This window comes from Schistocerca piceifrons, chromosome 3 (genome assembly GCF_021461385.2).
Source record: "Schistocerca piceifrons isolate TAMUIC-IGC-003096 chromosome 3, iqSchPice1.1, whole genome shotgun sequence".
NCBI classification, from domain to species: domain Eukaryota; kingdom Metazoa; phylum Arthropoda; class Insecta; order Orthoptera; family Acrididae; genus Schistocerca; species Schistocerca piceifrons.
This window is the reverse complement of record NC_060140.1, coordinates 571,046,053-571,062,116: the sequence shown is the minus strand read 5'-3', so window position 1 is coordinate 571,062,116 and position 16,064 is coordinate 571,046,053.

The following is a 16,064-nucleotide window of genomic DNA, read 5'->3' as shown; positions in this document are numbered from 1 at the left end:
CCAGAAGATGGAAGAGTTGAAAGTCACTTGGGCCAAGGTTGGGGCTTCACGATGGATGGTCAGAGATCTCCCATCCAAAATGATTCATCACATTTCATGTGGCTTTAGCTGTATGGGGTCTTACATTGTCATCCACATGCTTAATGCCTCTTGTCAGAATCCCTCGTCTCTTGATCTGGATCGCATCCTCAGATTTTTCAGTGTCTCACAATACTGATCACCATTTACAGTCTCCCCTAAAGATAAAAACTTGCACAAGAGGACACCACATTGATACCAGAAGCCAGCGGTTTTGACAGAGAATCTCTGCTTTAATTTAGCCTTCACAGTTGAACCACTATGCTGCTAGTGCATTGATTGTTGTTTTGTTTCTAGTCTGGTATGCAACAGCGACATTTTATCCCCAGTGACATTGAGACTGCAAAACTCTTTGCCTTTCTCTGCATACCACTGTAAGAATGTCAATGCTGTGGCCAAATGTTTGGTTTTCTGTTCACTGTGCATTGCCTTAGCACCCATCTTGCATATAGTGTATGAAAAACAATCCACCAGAAGACAATTTCATGCAACAGCAAGCAAGACATCTAGGGGAATTGGCGAGAGAGGTCCGAGATTGTGCAGCCCCATTTCTGTAAAATTGTTTACTGGACACTTTCTGTCAGATGTCATCAGTGATGGTCGTCCACTACACTTTTTGTCATGAATATAGTTTTGTTCTTCAGCGAATTGCTTGCACCATCTGGCCATACTGTCATTTATAATGTTGTGTCCATAAACATGCCACAATTGGTGTATGATCTCTGTTGGAGATTGTTTCTGAGTGTGCAAAAAATGGATAATTGCACAAACCTCACAGTTAGCATGATACAGTGTCACAGCAGCCATTTTATCCTCGCACTGTTCAGTAATCACTGCCACCACAAGACTGAAACTGCACTGCTTTATTCTCACATACCTATTTTCTACTCTTGTGCATGTGCGTTTTCCTATCTGACAACTCATGCCACCTCTGTATGTGATGGGAATTTACTTTCTGGACTTGTATTTCGGCTCATGGAGTACAAAGAATATTATAATATAACTTAGCTGAGGATAAAAATGCAAGACAGGAAAAGGTATTAGAAAACGCGCTTCAAAATTTGAATAAAAATTCTTGTGTATGTGGCAGGGCACTTTGTCTATGCAAGGAAGCAAATTTTCCAGCAGTGCAGACCTTTATTTCCAAGTTTTCAAAGAACACCCAATGACAGCACTCTTGATCATTATGTTTATGTAATTAATCACATTATTTATTGAGAACTGACAGGAATAACAACTGAAAGAGATTTTGGGTTGGTTGTATAAACATTACCGACTAGAGATAAATTTTGACCTTTGTTGAGAAAATGAACCTAGTTAACAACTTCACTATCCTGTTAAGTACTAAACTTAGATGAGTTAAACATGGTTCATACTTGATCCAAATAAGCTGGAGAAACTTGGCAACAACACTATTACTACGCTTCACCTGCAGTTATTAATTGTACATTGTATCTACATGGTCTTTATTAGTGAAGGTTTTTGTCATAGCGGTCCCTTGCCAGTTAGAAGGCCCGCACAACAGACAAGCAAGGTGGGCTGCCGATCTCCCTTCTAGAGCTCATGTCAAAACATCACCAGTGAATGTGAACACCAACAAACTTTCGTAGGCTAACATGCATTGCCGGAAAGAAAAGTGTGACTTTTTTGCGTGCGAGGTCAGTTATCTTTGGTTCATGATTTAAGCCTGCTGCGTACATGCTTCTAAGGAGTATGTTGAGGTGATTCAAGTCCTGCCTCCTCCCACCAACATGAAGCAACTGCAATCCGTCCTCAGTCAGATTAACTATTAGTAGCATTTTATACCCCACGGCGCCAAGATTTCGGCACCCCTGACCGGGTTGTTGCGCATTGGTTTTGGGATGCGGCATGTGAGCAGGCTTTCACAAGTCTCAAGTTGGCTCTCTCCCGACTTCCTTCTCTAGCTGCTTACGACCCTTCCCTGCCCCTCATCATTGCCACCGATGCATCAGACTAAGGCCTGGGTGTGGTCTTCTTGCAAGTGGTAAACGGCATTGAGAGGCCGGTGGCTTTTGCATCCAAAAAATTGACCAATGCTCAACAAATATATAGTCAAAGTCAAACAGGAAGCTTTGGCACTGGTTTGCTCTAGCAAAATTGTACCTTTGGTTTCTTTGTTTCACCCGGGTGCTGCAGTGCCCACCCGAACAGCGCATTGCCTCTGGCAGGTCACCGTTCAGAAACAGACACTGCAAGCTCTCGGACGCCAAATCACTGCAGGTTGGCCGACCAGCCTTCATAGCGTCCGTGATGCAGAAGTCCAGCATTTTTGGGAACATCGGCACACTCTCTTTTTCCACAATGGCTTCCTATTGCATAGTGATTCGGACGTTCCCCAGTGGTCATACCGCATGCATTGCGCTGCCGTGTCATTTACCTGCTCCATGCTGGCCATTGGGGAATTGTCCTCACCAAACAGCTGGATCACCAACACCTTTATTGGCACGGGTTGGATAAAGACATTGCCTCCCTCGTGTCGGCCTGCACCAAGTCCCAAACACATCAGGCAGCACCCCCGTGCCAGTATTTTTCATGGCCAGATGCAGCTGCACCTTGGGAACGTCTCCACTTGGATTTCACAGGACCATTTCATGGATTCCAATGGCTCATCCTGATCGACTCTGGGTCGGGATATCCTTACGTCTCCCGCATGATGGACACCACTTCTGCTGAGACTATCACAATTCTCCGGCACCTCTTTGCTGTCAAGGGATTCCCCAGAACTATCGTTACTGATAACGGTCCGCAGTTTACTTTGACTGAATTTAAGCAATTCTGTGTTGCCAATGGGATTGCCCTCGTCCACACCGTTCCATTTCACACTGTTTCAAACGGCCAGGCAGAACATTTTGTGAGGACGTTCAAGACCAAATTCGATAAACTGCTGAGCCATCAACCACTGGAGGCGGCCACGCTTCTGTTTTTGTCTGCATGCCGCACTGCTCTGCATGCCGGTAGAAGTCCAGCGGAAATACTTCACAGTCAACCATTCCGCTCTCCCGTATCAGTCCTTGTTCTCAAGACTTCTCAACCTCCTGCCCTCCAGTGCCCTCCTTCTGCGTCGGGCAGGAGGTCTGGGTGCGGATCTTCCCTCATCCACAGGCGCATTGGGTGCTTGCTGTCATCACCAAGCTCTGTGGCCAGGTGAATGCATTTCTCCGGTGGACTGATGGTCTCGCCGGCCTCCAGCACCTCAGCCAGCTCTGCTCCCGTCTGGTGGACCAAAACGCGCCGGGAGAGCTGCTAGTGCCTGACGGCCGCCCTGTGCCGGAACCTCTGCTTACATATCTGCATCAGCCACTGCATCCACTGCCAGTTGTCCCTGCTGTGTCACTACCTCCAGCCTATGACAGTCACAAACCTATGGATATCGACCAGGATGCCCCCACTCCTATGGACATTTGTGGTGTGCATTCTTTTTCCAGCGGGAGAAATTTTGCAGCGGCCCCTTGTCAGTTAGAGGGCCCGCACAACAAACAAGCAAGGTGGACTGCCGACCTCCATTCAAGAGCTCATATTAAAGCATTGCCCATGAATATAAACATCAACAAACTTTCCACATAAACACAGCTCTACTTTGTGAAAAGCTATGTGACAGTGGTCCACCAATTGGAACTAATGTGAGTAAGTGTAGCACGCCGCAGAATCAGTGTTATAAGCACACCAGCAGAGTCAGACCGACAGTGTGGACATACAGCTAGCACAGCTCCAGCCAATACTGCTGGCCGGCTCTAGCCCAGTAGACACTCGCCATAGTCTTTTTGTAGAAATTTGTATCTTTTTGGGCATAACGCCACTTTGGAATTGTGTAACGCTGTATTTTGATTGTTATTATTGCTTTTCTGTGTGTTGTAACTTTTATCTGGCTTTTGCCACCACAAGAATTATTTCATTTCTTGTTGCTCTTGAGTTTGGAAATTAGTGCACACAAAGAAGGCATTTTAGTTAAATAGAGTGTGTTTAAACTTGATCTAACTAGTTCTTTCCTGCCGACCGCAGGGCACTACAGTTTTGGTTCTACACATGAAGGAAAAAAGTGGTGACAACAATGGAGGCAATCAGAAACATGTGAGCCATGTATGGGGATATTGCCATTGGACAGAGCACAGCAAGGAAATGGTTGTCTCATTTTAAGGAAGATCATTTTGGCTTAGTGACTCTGTACGTTCAGGAAGACCTTTGGGGTTCGATGAAGATCGTATAAACACATTATGATCCATGCCAGTGTACTTGAGAAGTGGTATATGAGTTAAACTGTGATCATTCCACCATTGTGTGACATTTGTATGCAATGGGGGGATGTTCAAAAATTGGGCGTATGGGTACTGCCTGCTCTAAGCCATAATCATAAAAATCAGCAAGTGGCTATATGTTTATCACTGCTTGTTCACCATAAATTAGCTCATGAACAACAACAACCATTCCTACCCTGTTTCATTACTGGCAACAAGAAATGGTGTCTTTATGCTAACATAAGGCTAAGAAAAGAATGTTTGATGCCAAACAAAGCAGCAACTTCCAGTACAAAGACCTGCGCACACCCACAAAAATAATGTTACATATCTGGTAGAACAGCAATGGTGTGATGTACTATGAATTGCTTCCCTGAGGTATAACCATCACTGCTGACATTTGAAGGGTGTATTTCACTAGTGGTACAAGTCCACTTTTCAAAAAAATGGAGTTATCCTCATGTACGTACTCACACAAGTCGTTTTTAATTTATTTGCATAGTGGGACAGCTCCAACTCCATCCTGCTGCCAACAGTGTGCAACTCAATGTTGACGCGTTAGAGAAAGCAAGCAGGAATTTATTTCACTTGTGGTACAAGTCCGTGTGTTTTTGTGCATTGCAGCGTGTTGCTGTTTCTTGCGAAGATGATGGATTCAGGAGCGTTATCAAGTGACTGTGATGATCCAGATTTTCAAATGATTGCAGGTGAAAAAATTTTAGTTACTTTTCTCTCGGCGTTATACACATTTTGTTCCAAAAAAGGAATATGTGAGAATGAAGGTTATGTTGACAATAACAATAGAAAATGAGGGTGTCCATGTTAATGTATTTCACATGTACATATGTTTTCAATCATCTGGTGCTGTATAAATCATAACTTGTGTTATTTTCTATCTAGATACCAGTACTGATGACAATGAAACTTCCAATGAAAGTGCAAAAAATGCCAAAACAGGAGACACTGTTACTGATGCCTGTGCAAGCAAATATGCAGACAAAAAGGAAGCATTCTCGAAGCAAGAAGGGTGCAAGGAAAAGCATATTCAAAAGAAAAAAAGGAACACTGGGAAGTTATACATCACAGCAACTAGTGAAATAATTCCTCCAAAAACATTTCGCAATGTGGACTGCAGATGTGCACATAAATGTTTCAATAAAATTTCAGAGGATGAGAGGGAAGATGTTATTTGACAATTTCTGGGCTATTATAGTTATCTGAATGGTTTATGCATGTGTCATTCAGTTTATGAATATCGATTACATGTGAATGGAAACTGTGCAATAGTATGCAAGACATTTTTCGTGAATAATTGCGACATTTCTAATGGACAACTCTCTTGGGTTTAACAAAAAGCAAAGAACAAGATACACCTCACCTTGATGAAAGGGACAAACATCAGAACAAATTCTCTGTACCAGAAGGTCTGATCAATGATGTAAAGGAACACATCAAAAGCTTTCCAGTTTCCAAGAGCCATTATGTAAGGAAGGATAATCCCCACAAAAGTTTTTTAAATCTTGAGCTGTGTATGGCCAAAATGTACGATTTGCAAAGATAAATGAATTTCTCAGAATAAAGAAATTGTGGGGGAGCACATCTATCGAAAAATCTTTAACAAAGACTTCAACCGGTCATTTTGACCACCACGTAAAGACACTTGTTCTTTTTGTGACTAATTGAGCTTTTAAATGGACACAGCTACCAATGCAGAAGAAGAAAAAAGAAATCATCAAACTGAAAAGGAGCTTCACCTTCGGAGGGTCGAAGCTGCAAGAACAGCAATGGCTACAGACACAGCATGTAGTAAAGAGGCAGATTCCCAGATGTTTGTGTTTATCTTTGATCTGCAAAAAGCACTTTCATTTCCTAAACTGACACCATCAGTATCGTACTACAAAAGAAACATGTACATGTATAATTTTGGATGCCACAATTTAACTGATGGCAAAATCCATATGTATTTTTGGGATGAAACATCACAATCAAGAGGTTCACAGGAAATTGATACCTGTTTATTGAAACATATTGAGAAGTGTATCACTTCTCAAAAACAGGTAGTTTCATACAATGACGTGCAGTGGGCAAAACAGGAACACTAATGAAAGTGACACAACCTCCTCAATTTCATGTTAACATTATTGATTTAAAGTTCCTGCTCCCAAGTCACTCGTACCTGCCAAATGACAGGGATTTTGCCCAGATAGAAAAACAAATAAGAAAGTGTTTTGTTTTCTCCAGATGATATTTTTGAAACAATTAGGAAAACTGGCAGAAAAAATAAATTTCTTTGCACAGAAGTGAAACATTCTGACTTTTTAGCAATGAAACCGTAACAACATGCTATGGTAAGAAGGAAGCAAAATGAGGAGTATGTTAAATGTAATTGGCTGAAAATAAAATGGATGTGTTTTGAGAGGCAGAAGCTGTACAAAATGCTCTACAAGGAAACTCTGAATGATGACATTGACTTCCACGTCCTAAACTTTGCTCCCAAACGTGATAGAGGGAGACCACATGCTTATGGTACTACTCCAGTTTCACAACTTTACCCACACATGAGAAAATTACTGAAAAAGAAAAATGCAGGATATGCTTGATTTGCTCCCATATATTCCAGCTATCAAACATAGTTATTTCCTAGCTCTACAAACAGAAGACAGAGGTCTGGAACACGAAGAAGAAGAATGTAATCCTTACTTTTATAGAAACCAATTGACCTGAAACATATCTGACTGCGTAGTTCAATTATACGTGTGAATTTAATAATAAGATGTACATTAAAACTGTAATAAAAATTATTTGCAATAAAAGAATTAATAGGTTAATATACAATGTTCAATTTATTTTATTTCAATAATGGTAGAGCTCGATTACCTCCACTTTCCTGCCTATAATGCTGCTGAAATTAATGATCCAAACAAATAGAAAGAAAGGTTCATCTCTAGCAACAACCCATATCTTGAACATCGCAACTGCAGATTTTTCAGCGCTCATTTAACTTTAGGACTCTGTATCTCAAAATAAACAAAAATGGACTTGTTCCACTCTTGAAATAAGCCTTTCATTTATTGTCAACAACTGAGATATCTTGCAGACGCTATCCAAGACCCCCTGTGGGTCTAGGGGTAAGAATAGGCCTGAGGTATTCCTGCCTGTCATAAGAGGCAACTAAAAGGAGTCTCTCACGTTTCGGCCTTTATGTGTTGGTCCCCTGTAGGGTTTGACCTTCAAAATTTTTCTGAAGAGCAAGCCAATTGGGGAAGGGCACCTTACATGGTGCATTGTGTTCATAGTGCATTGAGATCTTTAGCCCACTTTCTCATTGTTGCATTGCAGTCCCACTCATTCTCCGTCCTTTGGGCAAGTGCGCAAGGACACCTTCCTGGGTGCGTTTTCCACCTACTTAGGGAGCAACACTCCCCCCCCCCCCCCCCCAACCACCGGGGACATCGTCCCTATTTCTAAGCCGGAGAAGTGTCCAACTTCTTCGGCTCTTGCTTGGAAGGGGTCCCTTGGGTCTCCCCCTTCACAGGTTTCCACCAGTGGGAAAGATGACGCCCACCAGTGGCTGAAGTGCCCACAAGCAGCTGGTCATAGGGCTTCACAATCCTCCTCAGTCCCGGAGACTGACTCAGTCAAGCCCTCCCAGCCAGTGAAACCCAAGGAGCCGTGAGAAAAATCCAAGGAGACCCCTAAGACCAAGGAAATTGTGGTGGCACCCACCTCACCACTACCTACAAGCTCTGCATCTGAGGATGAGGTGGCGATTCTGGTGTCTGCTGAGGACCTGGATCTCGCTGGACCCTCAGACACAGTGGATCTCTGAGGTGTAGGCCTCCTCATTGAATGTTCAGTGCTTTCCCGGCCTCCCGATCATACTATACTCCAGTGGAATCGCGGCGATTTTTTCCAACACCTTGCTGAGCTCCGACAACTTATCGGCCTTGACCCTTTCTTCTGCATTGCTCTCCAGGAAACTTGGTTTCCGGAGATGTGAACCCCTGCCTTCTGTGGCTATCGAGTTTATTATAGGAATTGGGCAGCTTATGCGAGGATATCTGGTAGAGTCTGTGTCTACGTCCTTAACTCTCTTTACAGCGAGTGTGTACCTCTTCAAACACCTCTAGAGGCTGTCGCTGTTAGGGTGCGGACGCCACAGGCTCTTACTGTCTGCAGTATCTATCTTCCACCAGATGGTGATGTCCCACAGCATGTATTGGCTGTGCTGATAGCCCAACTGCCACCACCTTTTCTGTTACTGGGCGACTTTAACATCCATAACCCTTCGTGAGGTGGATTGGTGGCAACAGGCTGAGGCACTATCGTTGAGCAAGTGTTTCTACAGCTCGACCTTTCTCTCTTAAATAATGGTGCCTCCACGCATTTCAGTGTGGCGCATGGCACGTACTCCGCTATCGCTGCAGCCCTGGCCTTCTATGTGACCATTTTCCGATCTTTGTCACTGCCACATCATCACTCTTCTGGGTGCCTCCCCAGATGGGCTTTGAATGAGGCTGACTGGGACTCATTCGCCTCCATTGCCACTATTGAGTCTCTTTCTCATGATGCCACTGATGTGGTGGTTCACACGATAACCACCGGCATCGTTTCTGCAATTCCCTGTTCTTCTGGGTCCCCTTGGCGGAGGACTGTGCCTCGGTGGTCACCAGAGATCGCTGAGGAAATTAGAGGTTGCAGGTGGGCCCTCCAACATCATAAGTGGCACCCATCACTGGAACACCTCCTTACCTTTAAATGGCCCCATGCCCGAGCCCGACTCCTTATTCACCGACGCAACCGGGAGTGCTGGGAAAGGTATGTTTTCACCATTGGCATCCGTACCTCTCCATTGCAGGTTTGGACCAAGATTAGGCGACTCTATGGATATCAGACCTTCGTCAGCATACCTGGGCTTTCCCTGAATGGAGCAGTCTGAACTGAATCAGACACGATTGCAGAACTCTTAGCAGAGCATTATGTTCAGAATTCTGCTTCTATGAATCACCCGCTGGCCTTCCGCTTCCTGAAAGAGTGGTTGGAACATCAGAGCCTTTCATTCCATACTCGCCACCCCGTATCATACAATGTTCCATTTAGTGAGTGGGAATTTCAAAGAGCCCTAGCCACTTACCCTGATACAACTCCCGGGCTGGATCGCATCAACTATCAGATGCTCAAACACCTCTCGGTGGATTGCCAACGACACCTCCTAGACCTTTTCAACCGTACCTGGGTTGATGGTGAGTTCCCATCACAATGGCAGGAAAGCATCATTATACAGGTGTTGTAACCTGGCAAGAACCCCCTGGAGGTGGACAGCTACAGCCCCATTAGCCTCACCATTATTCTGTGCAAGCTGCTTGAACACATGGTGAGCCGGAGGTTGAGTTGGCTACTTGAGTCTCGGGGCCTTCAGGCTGTGTCTCAGAGTGGGTTCCATAAGGTCCGCTCTGCCACCGATAATCTGGTCTGCCATCTGTACGGCATTTGCCCACCGTCAGCATGTGGTTGCTGTTTTTTTGATATGCGGAAGGCGTACGATACAACATGGTGACATCAAATTCTCACCACGCTTCACTGATGTCTGAGGGGCACGTTCTTGATTTTTATTCAAAATTTTCTGTCACTTCGTTCCTTCTGCGTGCAAGTTGGTCCCTTCCATAGTTCCTCCTGAGTCCAGGAGAATGGGGTCCCGCAAGGCTCTGTTTTGAGCATCTGCCTCTTTTTAGTTGCAATCCTCTTTTTAGTTGCAATCAATGGATTAGGTGCAGCTGTGGGAACATCTGTATCAGCTTCTTTGTATGCTGATGGCTTTTGTCTGTACTACAGCTCCACTGGAATTTCACTTGCTGAACGGCAGCAGCAGGACGCTATCCGCAAGGTGCAGTCTTGGGCTGTATCGCACAGCTTCCAGTTTTCGGCCGTCAAGACTTGTGTCGTGCATTTCTGCCAGCATCGCACTGTTCAGCCTGAGCCATGGCTTTATCATGACGGCGAACATCTTGCTGTGGTGGAGACACATCAGTTTTTGGGATTGCTTTTTGATGTCCAGTTGACTTGGCTGGCTCCCTCATATTCAGCAGCTTAAAAAAATGTGCTGGTGGCTTCGTAACGGTCTGTGTTGCTTGAGTCACACCAGCTGGGGTGCCGATTGGTCTACTGTATCAGGTGTTGATTGAGTCCCGTCTCGATTATGGGAGCCTGGCTTACGGTTCAGTATCGCCTTCCGCATTGCAGTTGCTTGACCCCATACTTCACTGTGGGATCCGACTCGCAACTGGAGCTTTCCACACAAGCCCTGTAAATAGCCTACTTGTGGAGGCTGGTGTCCGTCCATTGCAGATCTGGTGCCAATGACTAGTGGCCGCTTACGCTGCATGTGTTTGTAGCTTGCCCGGACATCCAAATTACTGTCTCCTGTTCCCCACCTTGGTTGTCCATCTTCCCGATCGACGGCCCCGTCAGGGTGTCTGACTGCACTTCATGTCCAGCCTTTTCTCTCTGGGCTTGAGGTTTTCCCTCTTCCACCTCTTTTCCGGACCATATACGTATGCCCCCGTGGTGTGTGCCCCGCCCACGTCTTGAGCTGGATTTGGCACAAGGCTCGAAAGACTCAGTCCCTTCTGAGGCCCTCCGCCGACACTTTCTTTCCATCCTTGCCACGTTTCCCAGCTCTGTCGTAGTCTATACCGATGGTTGCTGGTCAAGTTGGTTATGCTTCTACTCTTGGGGAACAATGTGAACAACGCTCATTGCTGGATGTCTGCAGTGTTTTCACTGCAGAGCTTGTCGCCATCTCTCGCGCCCTAGAGTATATTCGCTCGTGCTCAGGTGAGTCCTCCATTATCTGTAGTGACTCTCTCAGCAGTTTACGAGCTATTGACCAGTGCTTTCCTCACTCTCATCTGGTGATGGCTATCCAGGAGTCCATCCATACTCTTACCCATCGCAGCCGCTCTGTGGTTTTTATGAGGACCCCGGGTCGTGTCGGCATCCCGGGTAATGAATGTGTTGACATGCTGGCCAAACAGGCTATCAGTGCACCAGCCCTGGAGATTGACCTTCCGGAATGTGATCTCCAGTCAGTATTGTGCCAAAAAGTCCTTTGTACTTGGGGTGATGAATGGCAGGCACTCTCTGCCTTCCCCCAACAAACTTCTGCCTTCCCCCAACAAACTTCGGGTCATCAAGGAGGCTACAGGTGTGTGATGCTCCTCCTTGTGAGCCTCTTGCAAGGACTCAGTTGTTCTCTCCCGGCTACGCATTGGCCACACCTGGCTGATGCACAGTCATTTATTGCGCCGTGAGAACCCACTTCTAAGTCGCTGTGGATCAGCATTGACAGTGGTCCACATCTTGTTGGCCTGTCCGCTTTTAACTGCTCTCGGGCAGATGTTTGCGCTGCCTGATACGCTCCCTGCACTTTTAACAGATGACGCTGCAATGGCAGGCTTAGTTTTGAGTTTTATTCATGCAGGGGGCTTTTATTGCTTGATCTGAGGGTTTGTCTCTTTTTTTTGTGTTGAGTCTGGCCTTTGGTTTTAGATTGGGGTTTTTAGTGTGTCTCTTGGTGGTTGGCTTTTCCATTTTTTTCTTTACATGGTCGGCCGACCACAGTAACACTCTGTGTGCTTTTAATTCCTCTTTTCTGGTCTTTGTCTATGTCTTTCTTGTTCTGTGTCGGCCCTTGTCGTCTCCGTTGCTTGTTTTTCATCCTTATGGGTGTTTCATGGTCCTTTCAACCCCCACAAACCAACCAACCAGCAATCCAAGAACAATGACCAGGAAGACTGTGTGAAGTGATTCTGCTCCACAATAATACCCACCAACATTCTGCTAGACTGATGTAAAACACTATACAGGAGTTGGGTTGGGAAGCGATTCCACACCCACCTTATTCACATGATCTTGTGCCCTAAGATTTTCACGTTTTCTGCTCTCTATCAAACATCCAGTATAAAAATGCACTCTAAACATGGCTCGATGAGTCTTTACCTCAAAGCCACATGATCCTATAGTCATGGAATCGAGAAGTTACCCTAGCATTGGCAGAATGTTGAAAATAGTAAAGAAGAATATATTACTGTTGATGGCTAACGTCTCTGTTTTGTGCATCTGTTGTGTTTATTAAACGTACTGAAAAACATCACGAACTTATGCACCAACCTAATACTGTCTCTTTAAAGCACTCTCTGCATTGCTCTGCATGAACTCCAGTTGAGCTTGTGTCAACTATCCACCACTAATAGTCTTGTGGAATGGCATCATCGGCAGTGGTTCTGTACACCCAGTGTATTTTGGAAGCAATTCAAGGAAATTGGTAACCACATGTTGGGCAGACACCATGGAATAAACATTTATAATGGGAAGCAGTAGACTGGAGTTCTAAATGCAGAAATACATTCAAGAGGGAATTTATAAGTCAGTATACTCAGTTATATGATTGTAAGCCAATTTATGAAAAATATATAAATGGTAATGATATTCAAAGGAGTAGTCAGGCATTGAATGCTATGTGCATCAGGGAATGGAAGTCTGATGACTAGTGTAGATGCTAAGATATTTATTGTTTATAAACGTTATTCTAATGAGTATATGAACAATTTGGAATATTTGAGTAGAGTATTAAGCTATGAATGTGCTTTACATAGTATATTACATCAATTATCATCATTTGCAGGAGGAAAGCTTCTTAATAGTGAACCGTAGGCTAATTCAGGCATTCTACATTACATACATGTACAGTGTTTGGTAAGAAGAATTGTACTAATTATCATAAAGGAGAAGCATACAGACTTAAGGAATATCTATTCTCATGACATATATTATTTTGAGGTTACCTAAAGATCATTATGGATGCAGTGTGCCTCACGTTATTGTTCACAGAGCTGGGAGAGGAACACTCATATATTTTAAAGTTATCTACATAAAGTTATAGAATGATAGTTTAGTTACTTTCCTTACACAAAGTTAGCCTCTCCCTCTCTTTTTTTATGAGGGGGATCTGACTGAAAAGCTAACATATTTACATAACATAATGATTGTTATTACGGTTAACCAGCATAAGCTTAATGTTGAACAAATTTCTAATAGGTGCTAAGGGGTTGCTGTGTATTAGATCCGATATTCGCCTTACTGGAATGAAATACTAAATGAATGTTATAAGTGTTGCAGCAGTTTAGATAGAAATATATTTTACTTCAAACTAAAGTCTACAAATCAAGAAAAAGGCTAGTATAATATTGATGTGATGAAGAAATTTAAATCCCCAGGACAATTTTCACCCTTCTGAAAATTCAGTGGTGTGAAGTACATCAGCAGCCTAAGTCAACTGCTTCATTACTTTATAAACTTTTGTTGAGTTTTGTACACATCTTTTACAGGGGAGGTTCAGTAGTATAAGGTGTTAAAAATGTACTGTAACCTGTCATGTACACAGGTAGTTCTAATCAAATATGTATGTTTCACAATGGAGAAATACTATGAGCACGCATTGACTTACCAGATTGATGACTTAAAAACTAATTACTACTGATGACTAACACTTTGTTGCCCTATCTCTACTGACTACTCATAGGGGTGTAGTTAGGACCAGTTTTTGGGGCCTGTATGGGTGTAACCGAGACAAATATATTGAATTGAATTTTATTTGCTCCTGAAAGATTACATTGTGTACAGTAAATGTACGTATAATATAGGACATGTCAAACTATTAACATTCATTATCACTTATTTTTCTACACCTTTAGCTTACATTTTTACATCATTGATAATGAATAACAATATATACAAATTTAATGGCATAAGTATTCTGCAACACTGTAAAACTCTTTTTCAATGAGATAGTCTTTAAGTTTCTTTGGGAAGTCATTGTCAAGTACACTATCTTGCAGGTTTTCAGGCAGACTTCTTAGTAGTCTGATACCAGAGTACTGGGGTCCTTTTTCTAGCATTGCCAGTCGCTATGCTCCGTACTTCATTCTTCCTTCTTGTATTGCGGGTGTGTACACTAGCATTTGTAATCCAGTCCTCTCTACATTTTGTGATGTACATTTTTGTTTTGTATACAATGATGAAAAAGTTAAAATACCTAACTTCTTGAAACAGTTTCTGCATGTTTCATAGGTCTTTCTTCTTAAAATGGTCCTAATTGCTTTTTTTTTTTTAAATGTGAACACTTGTTTTGTCTCTTGTTTGTTTCAATTTCCCCACACAGTCACTCCATACTGTAAGTATGGTTCGAAAAGTCCATGATACACTGTACACAGAAGGTTCTTGTCTGAATACTGTGATAGCTGCATCATTAAGAATATGACAGAGCTCAGTTTCTTACAGACATTATTAATATGTTTTTTTTTTTTTTTTTTCCATTTCAGTTCATTATCCACAAGAATACCTAAGAATCTAGCAGATTCTACTTCTTCCAGCCTGTCTGTAGCCTTCTCCTTGTTTTTAAACACTGCATACATAGTCTTTTTTTAGATTTATAGCCAGTTCATTTTCCAACAGCCATTGAGCAGTGACATTTGCAGATATGTATGCTCTGCTCTCAAGCTGTTCCATATTTTGGTCACTATTTAGTATTGTCATGTCATCAGCATACAATATTTTCTTTTCTTCCTCCTCAACACCTATATCATTAACAAACACATTAAATAACAATGGCCCCATTACCGAACCCTGCGGCACTTCATATTTGATGGGTTTGATTTCTGATTGGTAGGAGTTTCCTAATGATACATACTGCTTGCGGTTGCACAAGTATGATTTTATCCATTCACCTGGTTGCCCTCGAATGCCATAGTTTCCTAATTTTTGTATCAGCATTTCATGGTCAATGGTGTCAAATGCTCTTGAAATATCCAGAAACATTGCAGAGACAACCTCTTTCTCATCTAAGGACTGTAAATCTATTCTGTTAGAATGGCAATTGCAGATTCTGTAGGTTTTCCCTTTCTGAAACCGTGTTGTGAGGGTATGAGAATGTTATGTTTGTCCAAATAATTAACTAATCTGGTATACATAAGCATTTCTAGGATTTTCAAGAAACCTGATATCAGTGAAACTGGTCTGTAGTTGTTGGGGCCATCCTTATACCCTTTCTTGTACACTGACACCACCTTCGCTATCTTCAGTTTTTCTGGAAAAATTGCACCTCTGAAAGAACAGTTTGCTATGTTCAGCAGTGGTGTTGTTATCTGCTCACTTACCAGCTTTATTACATGATTTGATATTTCATCATCACCAGCTGATTTCTTGGACTTCAGTTTCTGTATAGTTTTCCGCAATTCATCTTCCATAACAGGTCTTAAGAACATAGTAATGCATGATCTTTTTGGTACCTTAATGCCCTTCTGTTTTTGACTATTTCTTTCCAATTTCAAGTTTTCTACTACACTGATATAGTTATTATTCAGTATGTTTGCTATTTCCATACCATCTATGACCACTGTGTTGTCTATTTTAATTGACTTAATACCTTCTTCTTTGTTTGACCCATCTTTTTCCTTTCTTTCAGCAGTGATTGCATTGCAAGCTGCCTTTGCCTTGTTTTTTGAGTTCGTTATGGTGGTGTCAATTGCTCTTGCTTTGGCTTCTCTTATTGTTTTTCTATTCTTCTTTTTTAACATTTTATAGTTTTCAGCTTCACCCATCTGTCTCAGATCCTGAAGCTTCCTTCGCTGTTCTAGTATTTCACTGGTAACCCACTGTGTTTGATCTTGCTACCTT